The 13,016-nt window shown below is 50.4% G+C and overlaps 1 protein-coding gene across 6 annotated transcripts in view; it reads left to right on the top strand.

The window, feature by feature from the left end:
* Positions 1-13,016, top strand: part of HEG1 (heart development protein with EGF like domains 1) — a 52,391-nt gene that overhangs the window by 5,451 nt on the left and 33,924 nt on the right. The gene's annotated exons all lie outside the window — the stretch shown is intronic.

Raw genomic sequence — 13,016 nt, 5'->3', positions numbered from 1 at the left:
GCAGAGAGCATGTCAGAGCTGCTGAGACTGGCTCCATCACCATCACATCTCTCAGAGGTGGCAGAGGATTTTGCTCATTTAGCAGAGGGGTTATGATGCCAGGTTAGAAAGGCTGTTTGTTTTGGTGCTCATAGTGAAAATGAATGGATGCTGCTGACCGTAGCTGTTCACCCAAAATGTAAAACATGAAACTTTTTAGCACCAGTCTGGTTGTGTTGGTTTAAATGAAGCATTCATCCATGCTAACAAAATAACCCCAGCAGAATACAGAACTGTTTCAAATAACAAGCTAATCAAGCCAATAAGACCTGTCAGTACAGCGATAGTGTTTCAGTGCTGTGATGTAGAGATTAAGGCACCACCAACGTCCACAGCACTTCTGGAGCTGCTGCCAGAGGAACCTCCTGGCTGGCACTGTGGGTTCCCCATCCATGGGAGCTGTGTGCCATTTCCAAAATAAGGATAGCTACAGAATGGCAAGGTTCAGCTGTGGCTGAGTCTGCTGACTTTTTGCAGCACAGAAACGCTTTCTGCCTCTCTCTGTGCCATTCCAGCCACCTGGGGTGCTCCAGGCAGGGCTGCAACCCCTGAAATACCCCCAGAGAAATAGTCTGGAGCTGGATAGATTGTAGATAGTCAGTGTAAACCCTCTGGACTCTGGCTTTCCTTCCTCACATAGTGTCAAAAGAGTTTCTCTGGTATGGAGGGGTGAGGAGCCTGGAGGTATCAGGATATTTCTAGGCAGACAAACAGCACTGCTGAAACCTGGGCTGATCCTCTCAGATGTGCACAGAGCCCCTATGGGAAGAGGCAGGGCCAGATCCTGGCACCTGCTCTGGTGCCTCTCTGCTGTTGCAATGGTGCAAAGCAGCACTGGGGCAGTTTGACCAGCTGGAGTGTCAAGAGGTGCTCCGAGTGAATCAAAGGTTGGTAGTTGGGAATATTCCCTTGAAAATGCTCAGTGCAACATCCATAGTCTGTAGCTTGTCATGAGGCCTGAAAACCCCAACCACAGGCCCTGTTATTTACATTCAATTGAAGATGTAGGTCATACAATAGGCTTTTTCTCTTTCCTGAATGGCTGAACACAGAAGGCAGAATCCAATTTTCAGTGGCAGCAGACCTGATTACAAATTCAAATTTTTATTTCTTTGAGCAGTTTTTGCAGCATTTGCATTGTAATTTGCTGTTTCTGTAAATATGAGAGGTTCATTTGCTGGGATATTCATCCAGAGGAGATGCATGAGGGCTACAAGCACAGGAGTGGTGAAAGAATGAAGTCTGTGGGTGCCTCTCAGGAGGAAATGGTTTTGTGACATCTGGCACCCCTTCTTTCTCACCATTTTCTGCATACATGCAGCTGATATGTGTGCACCCATCACCATATATTTTTTAATGCCCAGCTGTTATATATATAACATCCTGCTGCTTCAGCAAGGGGCACAGTTCATGCAGAGTCTGCCTTCATCCTTTCAGGCTGAAATCATTCACATCTGAGGACAAGGAGAGAATTTTCCCACCCAAAAGGGAAATGATGTTGCATTACTGAGCAACCAGCCCAAGTAATAATATAATCTTAGAAAAATGCAGTTCCCTTGAGTAAAGGAAGCTCTGTAAACTTCAGCTCCTCCAAGCTGTTAGTGTAGCTGTTGCCTGTGCTGTAGAAATGCTGCTGTCAGACCTGGTTTACTGAAGTGCTCTGGAGAGAACAGGGGAAAAAGGGGATAAGAACCAGCTCCTATATAAAATGAGAACCTCTTGTAAGATCTGAGTACTGTGAGGCATATAATACAGATTTTAGGACCTTGGTTATATCCCTTATTTGCTGTTAATTTGTTTTTTGTCTCATCTGGGTGCTGGAGAGGGTGATGGCCACTCATGGTCATGAAGACTTGGGGAAGGGACAGGCAGAGCCAGGCTGAGCACAGGGATCAGCTGAAGGGAGGTAAAATGATGCAAGGTTTCCACTCAGAAGGCTCAAAAGCCCGTGGCTTGTTCTCTTCTGCTTGCCACAGGATGTGTGGCATTGGTGTGTGCTGTGGCTTATCTTGGGCTCTGTGGGTGCTGAGTGTGTGCAGGTCCCAGGGCCAGGGCATGCACTGAGCCATGGGGAGCCCCCTTGGTCTGTGCAGCATCTCCCCAGGCTGGGCACTCACTGGAGCCTGCTCTGCCAAAGTGCTGCTCTTCACAAAACCTGTAGGAACCTGCTGTCTTGGAGGTCTCTGCCTTCCAGGCTAATTTGTTTTAATGTATGAGAACAAGCAAAGCTGCCTCAGGAGCTTCATCCTTTCAGAAACCAGTATGAAATGCGTGAGATATAAAAAAATATCATTTAAAAAGTGCCTGAAATGCATAAACAGGGTGGAATAACCTACAATAATAGGGTGTAATAACCTACAAACTGTTGCTGCTGCCGTGCTGCTTCCCCCATCCCTCTGTGGCTTTGGATGGAGCTATTTCCAGTTGCCTGTTCTCTGTGCAGGCAGGGCTGCTGAGGAGGGTTATATCTGCTTTTGCATCTGCTGTGCCCTTGACTTGGAGTCATTTGATAAATAGGTTTGCAGTTGGTTACTTAAGCATCTCCCAAGCTGCAGTCAGCATCCCAGCTGTGGGCGAGGGAGCACTGCTGCCAAAAGTCAGGATCTGTGTCAAGAGCCTCCTAAGATTTGGCTGTCTTTCCCTAAAACCCCAACTCCTGGAGTTGTCATTACAGGAGAATCACTTAGAGGGGTAGAAAAAGAGCGTCTGGCTGTTGAGGTGGTAGATAAAAAAGCCTGGAAACCATTAGCTGCAAAGCTAGAAGTCACAGAGGAAGCCCAGGTTGGGTTTATTTAAACCAAAGCTGATCTCCAGAAGCTTTTGTGTCCAGACAGAAGGGTTGTTTCAGACACCCCTGCTTGGCATCTGCATCTGCAGGAGAAGTGCAGCCCTCTGCACTGTCCTGCTGTGCTAGGGGAAGAGAGGGAGCACAGCAGGAATGCCGAGGGCAAACCCAGTTTTTCTCTGTCCAGCTCTTTGAATACCCTGTGCAAGCACCTTGACCTTGGTGGATTGCCTCTCCACTGGGAAAAACAAGCTCCATGTGCCTTGCCACTCCTTGCATGGCCATGGAGCAGTGCAGCATTCTGGCTGTGCTCTGGCTGAGGCTGATCGTGTCACTTGCACTGTGACCAAATGCTGCAGGTCCTTCCCTTTGCCTTGCAGGGTGGACACCCGTCTTGGGCTTCCAATCTGGTGCTTGGAAAAAGTCCTCTGGAAGTGCCATGACCTTTGCAGTTGTTTTGCCAAGGCAAACATAGAGATGTTTGAGGGACCTTTTGCACAGCGGTTTGATGGCAGCAAGGCTCCTGCCACTGAAGTTTGGGAGAAAAGAACGTTTTCTTTTTCACTCTGAGATAAAGTCAGTGGGAAAGGAGTGAGGAGGAATTTTAAGTGGTTTGATAGAAAGGCATGCAGACTGTGCACAAAGGGTTAAGTCAGCAGAGTTAGCTGTTGTCCCAGGGGTACAGCCCAGGCTGCATTTCCCAGAAGAGTTGCACACACACATTTAGGGCGTTTTTATCAGCATTTTTCAGCAGGCTGTGATGGCAGTGGTTTTGAAGGCTGTTACAGGATCAGTCTGACCTCTCGCCTCTATAACCAGGCCGACACTGTGGTAACTTCTGCTACCAGAACCACCCTTAGATTCCTGTGAAATCTCCAGAGCACAGAAGAAACCCTGTGCAGGCATTTTGGACTGATGGACAGGCTGCTTTGGTTACTAGTAGCAAAGGTGGGCTCTCTTTTTCCTTGAAGAGCATGCTAAAAGGCACTTCTGCCTCTGGAGTGACAAGAGGAATTTAGATCTATGGAGCACAATTATTCACGTCACTGCTTGTTAGGATGCTGGTGTTAACACCCTTCCTCTTGTGGAAAATCTCTTAAGCCCTGAGGACTGATGTGAAGCGTCACGCTCTGGTGAACTTTGCTGAAGCAGGGATGAATCACACTAACTTTGGCTTCAATGTATTGTCCAAAAGATGCCTTCTCTGATAGCCTAGGAGGAGGGTTCTGCTGCCCACCCACCCAGGGTGTCGGGATCGATTTTTGAGGGAGGACAGCACTTACTGGAGTATGCATAAATTGGGGGGTTAATGTGGGAGTTTGGATATTTGAGGGGTTTTTCATTTGGCTCTGGTTTTGAGTGCTCTGTAAAAGCAAAAGGCAGGTCTGTAAGAGATCTCAAGATACTTCCCAAAGGATCTCAATTTATCTCCTCTCTATCTTCTGGGATCACCCAGAATGGTAGATAAATATGCCATTTTTTAAAAATGAGAAGGGTTTCACTGCATCTCTGAATAACTGTCCTGCTACATCCATGCCACTATAGGTAAGAAAACACCTTCTTATCAGGGAAACTGAAGCAGCTGATAGTTAAACCTTCTGCAAAGAAATATCCCAGACAAGTGTTGGCCAGGTTTGACCCTGCATTACTTGTAAGATCTCCCAAACTGACAAGGTAATTTAGCAATTTGGGGACGAAATGCAGAAGGTAACCCTGTCTATTGAACTCCTTTCTGTCCAGTGATGGGAATGATTTCCAGGAGTGGAAGCATCCACAGAGCAACTGCGCATGATTTGAGCTCCTTGTCAATTGGAATCAAGGACCCTGATTGTGGAGCATAATGCTGCTCTTGTAATTCAGCCTTTATCTTTGTGCTGGAGCTGGGTATAATTGTATCTGTGTCTGGAGGGACAAGGAGAAGGGTTTCAGTGGCTGGTACTCACAAAGGCATCTTTAGAAACCTCCTCATCCCTGGTACAAGCTTGGTAGGGCTTAAATGAAAATACCCCTGAGTAGCTTTAGACATTTGAACAGTCATCATTGTTTGATTCAGATTTGGTTACAGGACTAACATCTAAATGTTAATTCTTTTTAGGACATTATCAGCTCTTTCAGCAAGTGCAGAATGGGGATGCAGTATTAGACCGTCAGCCAACCCTGCAGATAAAGGCCCTTTGAAAGGATGTTTCTTAGGAGGGAAACATAATCAGGGAATGCAGAAAATCATGAAGATGGTCTCTTCTTAGGAACAGGTAGCAAATGTGATGCATGAAGAAAGCTAAATGAACCAGGAGGCTTTTAAATTGGGGAATGGGAATAACAGCAAATTTGTGGCCTCTGAGGACAGTCCCCAGCATGCAGTCAGAGATCCTCATCATGCTGTCCTGAAAAGTGCTGCTACACCTGGAGATTGGAGGGTGTTGGATAAGCTGTGTCACACACTGGGTTAAGACTGAAGTTGGTGGTCACATGGATGTGCCAAGGCAGTTGATGTGTGGTAGCTCTGTGCTGGCTGATCTGTGTCTTTGTGTGGGCAGGTGGGTTTGGGGCACAGATTTCTGTCCTCTCAGTATTCTGCTGCTTTGCTCACCACCCCGTGCCCGTATGCATCGAGGTAGGATGTGACCTGACCGTGACTCCCTCTGAGCCCTCAGTGACAGCTCAGAGAGTGACAGCCCAGCCTTACCCTTCTCCAGCACCCGTTCCCACTGCTGCCCACATCTGAAAGAAGGTGTTTATTTTTCAACCTGCCTGAAACATGTGCAGGGAGGCACTGGAAGTGGTAAATCCCTTCCCCCGTTCTCGGAAAGGAAACGTGTGGCTGCAGAGGAGTGGCACAGTGGTGGCTGTGGGGCAGGACCTCTGTTCCAGCTGTCCCTGGCAGTGCTGCTCCTCTGCTTGTCAGTGGTGGCTGCTCTGCCAATGCCAGGGGAGAGACCTGGCTCATCCCCTGGAAGAAGCAGGGCCGGCGCCATCCTGAGCTGCCACCGCTGCTTCCGGGGCAGATCGGCGCGGTGTCATCTAGGAAATGTGATTTAGATCATCATCCTTTGGCAGCAGATGGGGGAAGGGAGGTGGAGGCCCTTATCTCTTCTGGGGATTCATTTCTCTTTAAGCTGCTGTATTTATTTTTTTGCCTGTTTGCCTTTTTCTCCATCCCTTCACAAGTCTCAGTGCCCCTTGCTGAAGGGTAGGAGCCATGAGAGCATCCATGGTTCCTGCTGCCATGACATCATGCCCTGCATCCAACCTGGGTGTCAGGCTTGGGCCACCTTCAGTTTTCCCTTGGGATGGGGTTGCATTTTGCTGGTCTACATGGAGGGAAGAATCCACTGAGCCTTGTGACTGCATGTCACCAAATGGTTCCTACCACTTGGCAGGCTGATGATTTTCCTGCATCCGGGAGGGCTCCTTATCCTTCTCATCCCCACAGTGCCCTTGAGAAGTTGCTCAATTCCCAGGCTGGTCATCATCCCTGGAGTGACTGCCAGCCAGCAAAGCTCTTTGGCGTGTGCCTAATGTTAAGCACAGGGAATAGTTCCCTGGGGAGCTCTTGAGTACATTGCTGGAGGGAGGCTCTGGTCAAGACACCTGGACCAAAGCCCACCTGCGTCACTGAGCAGCATGGCTTGGTCCCCAGGGACTCATGGCAGCCCCTGGCTGCTCCCAGCCTCACCTCTCAGCATTGCAGCACCTTTCCCTGCTCCTTCCTCCATCTTCCCAGTATTTATTATCCCTTCTTGTGTGTGGGAAGCAGGTCTTGGACTCAGACCACTTTGGAGCAGGGACTTCTGGTTTTGTTTCCAGAGTGGGATGTGAAAATACAGTCTTGTTTTCACCTGGGTCTGCAAAAGGCTGAGCCCTCAGCCCCTTGGGCAGATGTCTTTTGCCACTGCCTGGAATTACTTTTTGATAGGCATTGAGGTTTTGTGCAGAAAAATCTGTGCTTCAGCCCACAGTCCTTGCGGTTTTCAGGTAATTACAAATACCAATAGTTGGGGTGTTTCTTTCTCCTGCAAGATCTGTTTAAGTCAAATAAAAGTCACTGAATTTATATTGGGAGTAAATAAGCTTCATGGAATGGCTTTGGTTATCATGAGGTCACACAGAATGAGCTAATGCTCCCTTCTGGCCTGGAAATTAGACTTTCCAGAGAGCAAAATTTCATGCTGCAGGTTCTAAGCCTCTAGCACCTTTCCTTAGAGGCAAGCCCAAGCCCCAGGCCTGTGCAGTGCTCAGCCCCTTTAGAGATGCTCAGCCCTTATCACCAAAGCCCAGCCCTGCTGGGGGCAGGTTCCCTGTATTGCCAGTTTCAGTGAGCCTGGGCAGCTGCTGGGGTGAAAGCCATCCCGTGGGTTGTGGTGCCCAGCTGACAGGCAAAGTGCACTGAATCTCTCCACAGCACAGTGAACTTGCTGCCCTGGAAATACTGACCCCAAGCTGCAAACCTTGCAGACCAATTCCAGGTTTCTGGAAGTACTTGTGCGAGAGGTCTGGAGAAAGAGCCACGTTAGAAGTGAAGCTGTGTGCTTGCAGAAGCTGACAGCAGCCTGGTCCTGCTCCCTCCAGCCTCACCAGCCTGTTTCTTACCCCTTCACCAGAACTGTGCACACCACCATGGATTTTTCTCTCCCCCCCCACTCCACCCCCCCCCCATCTTTTTCGCAGCCAGGATGTTTTTTCTTGCCTTTTTATTGTTCCAGTGACCTAGCAACTCCACTTTGGTGGAGTCCTGCCAGGAGACTTCCTCCCTGAGCCGTCTGATAGTCTCCAGCAGCACTGCCCTCGGATGGGAGCAGAAGCTAAAGTGACACCAGGCTGGGTCCCTGAGTGGCTTTTGCTCTGGCCTTGTGAGTGCTGGTGAGGGCAGCGTTGCCTTCCCAACTAGAAAAGCTTCCAGGGGGCTTTAAAAACCTCAGAAAAAGGAAGGAGAGGCAACACATGGGTGATATTTTCTGTAATATTTCTGCAGGACATTATAGAAAAGACTCGGGGGTTTTAGAAGTGAATTTGCTGATGCTGGGATTTAGCATTTGGGACCTATGCTGCAGACAGGGTAGCTGGGGACATTTCAGCATTGCAGGGTTCAGGAAAGGGGATGGAGAGGAGGTGTGAGTGCTCAGAGAGCTGTGCACTTAGGGAGCTTTATTTTGGCTTGGTTTTACTGATGTTTACTAAAAGCAGCAGAAAAGAAATCCCTTTGGTAAGTGCTTCTGGGGCTGCCTTTGCTCTGCCCTGGGCCTGCAGGGGCTTTTCCCACATTAACACTGGAGGGAGGCTTCCAGGGCAGAACAGAAATGAGCTGTCAAGCCAGAAAATATGGCTGGGTTTGGCCTTCTGCTCAAGAAAGGCCTTCAGGACACAGGGCCTGGGACACTGGAGGTTCAATCTCCACTGGATGGATGGATTGAGATTTTACTGTAGGCCCGGCATGGTTATGGTTTTTTTAGCAGTATGGTAAGTTGTAGCTTATCCCTGTTGGAAGTGGAATTTTATATAAATGTGTTTTTCAAAGACTTGATGATAAACCAGGACTTTTTTTTTTTTTTTTTTAAATTCAGTTGCTAAAAGGTGTTTAAAGACCAAGTCTATGAAAAGAGATTTGAGGATCTGCCCTGAGCCACGGGCTGGTGGTTTCCAGGCAGCACAGGTGGTCCCATGGATCCGTGTGGTCTCAGGGATCTGTGGATTGAGTCAAACTGCCCAAGAAAGAGAAGTAAGAATCTTACGATTTCATGGGCTTGTGTAGGTGATCTGGGAGCCTGCACCTCCCCAGGGAAATGTTTAGGACATCAAAACTAAGAGGCTGTAAACCTCTTGATAAACAGAACAGTATCCTGTCCCTGCACTGTGCAGGTTTTATCCCAGTTGTGGGCGCTCCATATGCATATATCCTGTGCTTTTGGACAGGATCAGAGATTTCTGTGTACTCTTTATTTTGGAGAACCTGTTTCCTTGCTTTAGGGTACTGCTTTTAAGAGCAGTAAGTGGATCCTGTTTTTTTTTCCTAAAGGCATCTCTAAGCATCAGGTTCTGGGATGGTGGAAAAATCATCCCAGAGCAAAAATGGCCTTTAGCATCCTCTGAGGTTTTACAGGTCCTGGAAGGGAGGTGGTGTGGAAGTGCAGAGTGGTTCTGTGTCACAAAGCAGAACTGCAAGCCAGGTGCTGTGGTGTGGCACTGGAGTGTCTGGGGATGATGCTGATGTCCCCAGCCCTGGAGGCACCCATGGCTGGAAGTGGCCATGTGGGCACTAACCATGTGGCCCTTGGCATTCAGAGCTTGCAGGGGCTGCTGCTGCCATTAAATCCCCATCACTTTTCTTGAGCTGACATATTAAAGCTCTAGGCACCTCTGGTGCCTGCATAAATCCTTCCTATTATGGTTAAAATGACAGAAGATCCTGTGAATTGCTGTCCTGCTCTGCCTGGGGGCCAGTGGGGAGAGGATGAGGAGCAGAAGCACCAGAGCAAGGGAGTGTGTCTATGGGATACTGCATCCAAACCAGCCCCCACAAAGGGTGAGAGGCTCTGGCAAGGCTTCTGCACCTCTTCTCTTCCCCATACACCCTCTCTTGCCACCTCTCTTAATCCAGGCAGAATAAATCCTTGTATAGATGTAAAAAAAATTAGCAGAACAGGGTTGACTGCATGTGGTTAAAAACCTCTTGCATTTTTCCCGCACTTAGCACACACGAGGGACCTTCCCCAAGCAGTATTATCAGCGTGTTTACTCTCAATTGACCCATCTCAAGTACGAATTTTTTTTTAACCTCCATTTCATCCCGCCCTGCTCACCCCCCCCCCCCCGCCTTGAACTTCTTCTTTCAGAGCAAGAACAAGGAAGGAAATTGAAAATCCCAGAGAGCCCTGGACGGTCCAGATTTAGGGCTTTAGCTTTTGTTCGCACAAACTCGCTTGGCTCCTAACCGGCCTCCACCCATGATCCCGACATCCGCAGCAGCAGCCGCTCGTTCAAAACAGAGCCCAGAGCCCGGCCCCGGCAGGCCCCAGAGCCCGGCGCCCAGAGCCCGGCAGGGACTGCAGCCCAGAGCCGAGCCCAGAGCCCGGCCCCGGCAGGGACCGGAACCCCGAGCCCAGAGCCCGGCCCCTGCAGGGACCAGAGCCCGAAACCCGGGGCCCAAAGCCCGGCAGGGACCGGAGCCCGAAACCCAGAGCCCAGAGCCCGGCAGGGACCGCAGCCCAGAGCCCGGCCCCGGCAGGGACCGGAACCCCGAGCCCAGAGCCCGGCCCCTGCAGGGACCGGAGCCCAGAGCCCGACCCCTGCAGGGACCAGAGCCCGAAACCCGGGGCCCAAAGCCCGGCAGGGACCGGAGCCCGAAACCCAGAGCCCAGAGCCCGGCAGGGACCGCAGCCCAGAACCCGGCCCCGGCAGGGACCGGAACCCCGAGCCCAGAGCCCGGCCCCTGCAGGGACCAGAGCCCGAAACCCGGGGCCCAAAGCCCGGCAGGGACCGGAGCCCGAAACCCAGAGCCCGGCAGGAACCGGAGCCCCGAGCCTGGAGCCCGGCCCCGCTCTGCTCCCGCTGCTTCTCCCGAGCTACCCGCCTTTCTTCCCAACCTCTCCCTGCAGCCAGCCAGGAGTTTTCCAAGTCGGGATGAGTTTTTTCTCCCCCTCTGCGAGCCTCGGATGATGTTGAGATTATGCAACGTTAACAGATGTGGGGTTTATAATTAGAGCTGCCTGTCCTCGGGAGGAGCCGCTGCGGGCACGGGATGCTCCCGCAGCCCCGGCAGAACAGCGGCTCCGTGGGCGGCTCCATGCCCATCCCAGCGGGAATGTTCCCCAGGGAATGCCCACTCTCCCCACGAGGGATGCTCCGGGTGAAGGGCTGCTCTGGACAGCCACTCAGCTGCTCTTGGCTTTCCTTCTTTCCTTCTTAAATTTGTGTTCCCCCGTCAAGAAAGTATTTTTCTTGCTCTCGAGGGGAAAAAATCCCGTGTTCGGGAGAGCAGTGGGGCTGGGATAGCTTGTGACGTGCCTTGGCTGGCTGCAATCTCCTGACAAACGCTGCCTGTGGGGATGCTGCTCTCCTGGCATCAGCAGGATACATCTCACCTCCCTCCCCACCCTGTGGGTGATCACAGTCACTGGAGAAAACTTGCAATATTGTGCTTTTTGGTGTTGTGCTGACCCATGGCTGAGTTGTGAGCATCACCTAAACATTGCCTTGGTAGCAGCCAGCTGTCTCTGAAACAGGGCAATGCCTGTGCTGCGTCACAGATGGAGACAGAATATTGTTGGCCCAAAAGAGATTTTTCAGGAGTCTCACAAGGTAGATCTCCAACTGGGCTGCCAGGGGCAAGCCCAAAGCCTTGAGAAATCAGCTGGAACTTGATCTGTTTGTCCTGGCTGAGCTGTGTAACTCGGCTCACAGCAAGCCTCGGGCTTGTTATGCTTGCAAAGAAAAAGTAACTCCGAGTCTTGACCTGTCTGGTGAGCATCACTGCTAGTTTTCACTGGGAAGGAAAACACCAATCCAGTGGGTGGCAGGGTTTTGTGCTGGAAGTCAAATATTTCTCAGTGGCTGTGGTTATGTGGAGTTAAACCGTGCAAAGCTGTTGGCAGCTTAGGATGTGACAAAATTGTTGGTGACAGATCAGTACCTCAGCTAAAGGGCCACTCTGCTTTAAGCCTTTAATGCATCAGGGGAGGCCAGATGGTCCCGTGGGGAATTTTTGGGAAGAAGTTTGATCTGGTCTGTCCGCTGCAGAGGAGGGTCGTCTTTGAAGTCTTAATTTCTGCTGGCAAATCAAAGAGGATATTGTGGTTTTATTTTGCACTTCTGGTAGGCTTGATGGATGTGAGATTTCATGTATATTTTGTTGAACAACACTGTTTTTTGGGGTTTCCTTACCACATGCTGTGGGTTGAATTTTCCAGCGTAGCTTGTGCTCTGCACCCACTGATCTGGGGAGCTGAGCCTGTGCTAGCATGAGGTTTTCCTCCCTGCACCAGGACCTTTCAGGGCAGGGTTAAAAATGCCAGATGACTCTAAAAAGCCTGTGTAAATAATACCTTCTCATTCAGCCCCTCCACTGCCTGGCTGCACTCTAAGCCAGGTTTGCTGGCGCCCACAATAAGGGGAAGGGTTTTGCTTCAGTTTATTTCCAGCATCTCTGCAGAGCCGAAAGAAGATAGAGAACACTCTGAGGTGGGTTTGCAGGGCAAACAACCACCAGATAAGCAAACAGCAGTGTTTTAATTCTGAGCTGGTCTCATTCAATCAAGGAACATAGCTGAAGGCACTGCTTGCTGGCATTTCCAGGGTTAGTTTTTAAGAAGTGGCAATGAAATGCCTGCTGAAGTGTGATGCTGTATATTTTAGCTTGCCTGTCCAGAGCCCTTGTTGACAAATGAGTTGGCAACCCGGGAAAGCAGATTTCCCTCTGTCTATCCTCATACCCTAAGGGTTTCTTTAAGCATCTGCTGCTTTGCCTTCTCTCTGTGCAGCAGAGCTGGCCACAGGCTTTCCAGTCAGCATGGGCTGCACAGCTGAAAGCTTTTAGTGAGAGGGGGATGGAGAGAAATTCACTGCACTGCCCTCCAGCACAGCCACGTTTTTCGGGGCTGCTATAAATGGACTTGTGGGCTACAATTACAGGCTGGGTATTGGCTTGGAAATGAACACAGTAAGCATCCCCTGCCACTTCCCATCCCCTTGTCCAGCTGGTGAGGACCAGGAACTTGTCCCGTGGGACGGGATGTGGCTAACACACAGTGGGCTCTGGGTGGCAGTGGCTGCTCAGCATTGCAGCCACTGTGAGGCTGCCAGTGATGCCACCCTGGGGGCTCTGCTCCACCACAGCTCCTGTCTCCTTGGCCCACAGGGGGCTTAGACTCCCAGGATGAGATACAGACTGTCCTACCTGCCCCTCTGTTTCTTGGGGAGTTCCCACTGAAGGTACTGCAGATGTAGAGAGGACACACTTCTGAAATTGCCACCTCTGTTGTGACAGGCGCAGCAACTCCAAGGAAGACATAGAAGATAAGGAGGAGGTGTTCCATAGGTGTTTGTGTTGGACACACAATTTTCTTACAGAACATGTTTGGAGGCCCAGAAGAGGTTTAACTTTCAAAATCAGAGTTTTTGGGCAGAGACTGACTGCCTTTATCTGCTGCCTGTGGATGCCATGCACATGACAGAGACTGCATTTAGTTGTAAGGAAGAT

Source organism: Zonotrichia albicollis, chromosome 10 (genome assembly GCF_047830755.1).
Source record: "Zonotrichia albicollis isolate bZonAlb1 chromosome 10, bZonAlb1.hap1, whole genome shotgun sequence".
Lineage (NCBI taxonomy): Eukaryota > Metazoa > Chordata > Aves > Passeriformes > Passerellidae > Zonotrichia > Zonotrichia albicollis.
The sequence above is the reverse complement of the archived record's forward strand: the minus strand, read 5'-3'. Positions and strand labels throughout refer to the sequence as shown.